General features: G+C 39.3%; 1 non-coding gene across 1 annotated transcript; it reads right to left on the reverse strand.

Annotated features, from left to right (window-relative positions):
- Positions 1-5,358: 5,358 nt before the first annotated feature.
- On the reverse strand, positions 5,359-5,466 carry LOC130952975 (small nucleolar RNA R71). Its single transcript, XR_009075149.1, has one exon. It is a non-coding gene; the product is annotated as a small nucleolar RNA R71 (small nucleolar RNA).
- Positions 5,467-5,693: the final 227 nt, after the last annotated feature.

Genomic DNA, 5,693 nt, shown 5'->3' on the forward strand with positions numbered 1-5,693 from the left:
AGATGTCATTGAAGAATAAGTTGCTAAATACCTTGGAGCAATCATGAAGCTAAATGACAAGTTATTTGGTAATGAGACTTGGGAGGATGAACCCCCTTTGCTCACCAAAGAACAGGATGACTTGTCTAGGCAGAGATTACCTCAAAAGAGACAGGACCCTGGGAAGTTCTCAATACCTTGTACCATAGGCACCATGACCTTTAAGAAGGCTCTGTGTGACTTAGGGTCAACTGTAAACCTCATGCCTCTCTCTGTAATGGAGAAGCTAGGGATCTTTGAGGTACAAGCTGCAAGAATCTCACTAGAGATAGCAGACAATTCAAGAAAACAAGCTTATGGGCTTGTAGAGGATGTTCTGGTAAAGATTAAAGATCATTACATCCCTGCTGATTTCATAGTCCTAGAGACTGGGAAGTGCATGGATGAGTCCATCATCCTTGGCAGACCCTTCCTAGCCACAGCAAAAGCTGTGATTGATGTGAACAGAGGAGAATTGATCATTCAAGTGAATGAAGAATCCTTTGTTTTTAAGGCTCAAGGATATCCCTCTGTCACCATGGAGAGGAAGCATGAAGAGCTCCTCTCGAAACAGAGTCAAACATAGCCCCCACAGTCAAACTCTAAGTTTGGTGTTAGGAGGCCACAACCAACTTCTAAGTTTGGTGTTGAACCCCCACATTCAAACTCTAAGTTTGGTGTTGGGAGGTTCCAACATTGCTCTGAGTATCTGTGAGGCTCCATGAGATCCCTCTGTCAAGCTACTGACATTAAAGAAGCGCTTGATGTGGTGGCAATATTTTGGTTTCTGAATGTATGCTTGAACAGTGCATATGTCTTTTGAATTTGTGGTTCATGAATGTTGGCTCTTGAAAGAATGATGAAAAAGGAGACATGTTACTGAGGATCTGAAAAATCATAAAAATGATTCTTGAAGCAAGAAAAAGCAGTGAATACAAAAAAGGGAAAGGAAGCAAACGAAAAAAAAAACCGAAAAAAAAAGAAAAAAAAAGAGAAAGAATAAAAGTTGTGATCCAAGGCAATTAAGAGTGTGCTTAAGAACCCTGGGCACCTCTAATTGGGGACTTTAGCAAAGCTGAGTCACAATCTGAAAAGGTTCACCCAATTATGTGTCTGTGGCATGTATGTATCCGGTGGTAATACTGGAAGACAGAGTGCTTTGGGCCACGGCCAAGACTCACTAAATAGCTATGTTCAAGAATCATCATACTTTACTAGGAGAATCATTAACACTATCTGGATTATAAGTTCCTAAAGAAGCCAATCATTCTGAATTACAAGGGATAGAGTGAGATGCCAAAACTATTCAGAGACAAAAAGTTAAAAGCCCCGCTCATCTAATTAATACTGATCTCATAGATGTTTTTGGAGTTCATTGCATATTCTCTTCTTTTTATCTCATTTGATTTTCAGTTGCTTGGGGACAAGCAACAATTTAAGTTTGGTGTTGTGATGAGCGGATAATTTGTATGCTTTTTGGCATTGTTTTTAGTATATTTTTAGTATGATCTAGTTAGTTTTTAGTATATTTTATTAGTTTTTAGTTAAAATTCACTTTTCTGGACTTTACTATGAGTTTGTGCGTTTTTCTGTGATTTCAGGTATTTTCTGGCTGAAATTGAGGGACCTGAGCAAAAATCTGATCCAGAGACTCAAAAGGACTGCAGATGCTGTTGGATTCTGACCTCCCTGCACTCGAAGTGGATTTTCTGGAGCTACAGAAGCCCAATTGGCGCGCTCTCAACGGCGTTGGAAAGTAGACATCCTGGGCTTTCCAGCAATATATAATAGTCCATACTTTGCCCAAGATTTGATGGCCCAAACCGGCGTTCAAAGTCACCTCAAGAAATTCCAGCGTTAAACGCGGAACTGGCACCTAATTGGGAGTTAAACGCCCAACTGGCACTAAAGCTGGCGTTTAACTCCAAGGAGGGTCTCTACACGAAATTGCTTCATTGCTCAGCCCAAGCACACACCAAGTGGGCCCGGAAGTGGATTTTTCTGTCATTTACTCATCTATGTACTAGTTTTCTATAAGTAGGACCTTTTACTATTGTATTAGAGAGATCTTTTGATCATGTTTTGATGATTGAACCCTCTTTGGGAGGCTGGCCATTCGGCCATGCCTAGACCTTGTTCTTATGTATTTTCAACGGTGGAGTTTTCTACACACCATAGATTAAGGTGTGGAGCTCTGCTGTACCTCGAGTATTAATGCAATTACTATTGTTCTTCCATTCAATTCCGCTTGTTCTTTGTCCAAGATGATGAAGGTGATGATTGACGCCCATCACCATTCTCACCCATGAACAAGGTGACTGACAACCATTCTTGTTCTACAAGCATCTGAGGCTTAGTGAATATCTCTTGGATTCCTGATTGCACGATGCATGGTTGATCGCCTGACAACCGAGTGCTCGCCTGACAAACGAGCCAACCATTCCGTGAGATCAGAGTCTTCGTGGTATAGGCAGGATCTGATGGCAGCATTCAAGAGAATCCGGAAGGTCTAACCTTGTCTGTGGTATTCTGAGTAGGATTCAATGATTGAATGACTGTGACGTGCTTCAAACCTGTAACCTACTGGGCGTTAGTGACAGACGCAAAGAGGGATTCTATTCCGGTAGGGGGGGGAACCAAACCGGTGATTGGCAGTACTGTGACAGAGTGCGTGCATTAGCTTTCACTGCGAGGATGGGAGGTAGCTGCTGACAACAGTGAAACCCTACACGAGCTTGCCATGGAAAGGAGTAAGAAAGGATTGGGTGAAGACAGTAGGAAAGCAGAGAGACGGAAGGGAAGGCATCTTCATACGCTTGTCTGAAGCTCTTACACCAATGATATACATAAGTATCACTATCTTTATATTCTATATTATTTTCATTCATCATCATATACATTTGAGTTTGCCTGACTAAGATTTACAAGATGACCATAGCTTGCTTCAATGCTAACAATCTCCGTGGGATCGACCCTTACTCACGTAAGGTATTACTTGGACGACCCAGTGCACTTGCTGGTTAGTTGTGCGAAGTTGTGTAATGCCATGGAATTGAACCACCAAGTTTTTGGAGTTCATGACCAGGGATTATGAGAGTTGTGAAAAGTATTGTTCACAATTTCGCGCACCAAGTTTTTGGCGCCGTTGCCGGGGATTGTTCAAGTTTTGAGCAAGCTTTTGGTAACAATGCCTGGGATTGTTCTAGTTTGGACAACTGACGGTTCATCTTGTTGCTTAGATTAGGTATTTATTTTTTTCGAAATTCTTGAAGATGAATTCTAGAGTTTCATGATGATTTATTGAAATCTGGCTGGCTGAGAAGCCATGTCTAATCTGATTGGACCGAGGTTTCAGCTTATCACCACAAGAGCTTGTTGATTTTCATCAATTTTGCTTTTGGAGCAGTGATCTACTAAGGCTTGGCTGACCTTTGGTCATGTCTAGTGTTTTGGACCGAAGCTTTCTTTGAAAGCTTGGCTGGCTGTGAAGCCATGTCTAATTCCTGGACCGGAGTCTTAGACTAGCATTGCACTGATTCCTGGAATTCTCATTAAGAATTTTGATACCTTTTCCCACTTAATTTTCGAAAAACACAAAAAAAAATTCACAAAAACCATAAAAACCAAAAATATTTGATGTTTCTTGTTTGAGTCTAGTGTCTCATCTTAAGTTTGGTGTCAAATGCATGTTTTTACTACATTTTTCGAATCCATGCATATATTTCTTTGTTTTGATCTTTGAATTCTTTTGGCTTGAGTGTTTATGTGTCTCATATAGTGTCAGTAGTACACAAACTGCTAAGTTTGGTGTCTTGCATGCATTGTTATTTGATTATTCCTCATTATTAAAAATCCAAAAATATTTTTAATTTGTGTCTTTTCAAGTCAATGATACCAAGAATTGAAGATTCAGAACATACTGCAGAGGAATTATACAGAAAAAGCTGAGCATTCAAAAATGCCCAGTGAAGAAGGCAGACTGGCGTTTAAACGCCAGCCAGGGTACCTGGTTGGGCGTTTAACGCCCAAAAAGGTAGCATTTTGGGCGTTAAACGCCAGAATGTATACCATTCTGGGCGTTTAACGCCAGGATGGTGCTAGGGGGAAGATTTTGTTTTCAAAATCAATTTTTTTTTTTAAGTTTTCAAAGTTTTTCAAAACCAAATCTTTTTCAAATCATATCTTTTCAATCAAATGTTTTCAAAATCAATTTCTTTCCTTTTTCAAAGATACTTACTAACAATTAATGATTTGATTGAACATTTTTTGCCTTTTCTGTTGAGGAAGGTTTTATGTTTGAATCATATCTTTTCTTGTTAGGCAAGTCATTAATTTTCAAAATCAAATCTTTTAAAATTATTTTCAAAACATATCTTTTAAAATTGTTTTCAAATCATATCTTCTCAATCACATCTTTTTTAAAACCAATCATATCTTCTTAACCTCATCTTTTTCAAAATAGTTTTCAATCAAATCTTTTTGATTTCTAATCTCAAAATCTTTTTCAAAAATCACTTGATTTCTTTTCCACTTTCAATTTTCGAAAATTATCAATCAATTTTTAAAATGTTTTTAACATCTTTCTAATTAATTTTCGAAAATCCTCTTCCCTCTTTCCCACATCCTTCTATTTATGGAGTACCACTCCTTCTAAATGCACAATTCGAACCTTATCTAATTAAAGTTCGAATTCTTCTTCTCCTTCTTCTTTCTATTTCTCTTTTCCTCTAACACTTCAAGGAATCTCTATACTGTGACATAGAGGATTCCACATTTTCTTTTTCTCTTCTCTTTCATATGAGCAGGAGCAGAGACAAAGGCATTCTTGTTGAAGCTGACCCTGAACCTGAGAGAACCTTGAAGCGAAAGTTAAGAGAAGCCAAGGCACAACTCTCTTTAGAGGACCTGACCGAATTCTTCAAAGGAGAAGAACACATGGCAGCCGAAAACAACAACAACGCCAACAATGCAAGGAAGGTGCTGGGTGACTTCACTGCACCTACTCCTGATTTCTATGGGAGAAGCATCTCTATCCCTGCCATTGGAGCAAACAACTTTGAGCTTAAGCCTCAATTAGTTTCTCTAATGCAACAGAATTGCAAGTTCCATGGACTTCCAATGGAAGATCCTCATCAGTTCTTAGCTGAATTCTTGCAAATCTGTGACACAGTCAAGACTAATGGGGTTGACCCTGAGGTCTATAGACTGATGCTATTCCCTTTTGCTGTAAGAGACAGAGCTAGAATATGGTTGGATTCTCAACCTAAAGAAAGCCTGGACTCTTGGGAAAAGCTAGTCAATGCCTTCTTGGCAAAGTTCTTTCCACCACAAAGATGGAGTAAGCTTAGAGTGGAAGTCCAAACCTTCAGACAGAAGGATGGAGAATCCCTCTATGAAGCTTGGGAAAGATACAAACAATTAATCAGAAGATGTCCTTCAGACATGCTTTCTGAATGGAGCATCATAGGTATTTTCTATGATGGTCTCTCTGAACTATCTAAGATGTCCTTGGATAGCTCTGCTGGAGGATCTCTTCATCTGAAGAAGACGCCTGCAGAAGCTCAAGAATTGATTGAAATGGTTGCAAATAACCAATTCATGTACACTTCTGAAAGAAATCCTGTGAACAATGGGACTAGTCAGAAGAAAGGAGTTCTTGAGATTGACACTCTGAA

This window comes from Arachis stenosperma, chromosome 9 (assembly GCF_014773155.1).
Source record: "Arachis stenosperma cultivar V10309 chromosome 9, arast.V10309.gnm1.PFL2, whole genome shotgun sequence".
Classification (NCBI taxonomy): Eukaryota; Viridiplantae; Streptophyta; class Magnoliopsida; order Fabales; family Fabaceae; genus Arachis; species Arachis stenosperma.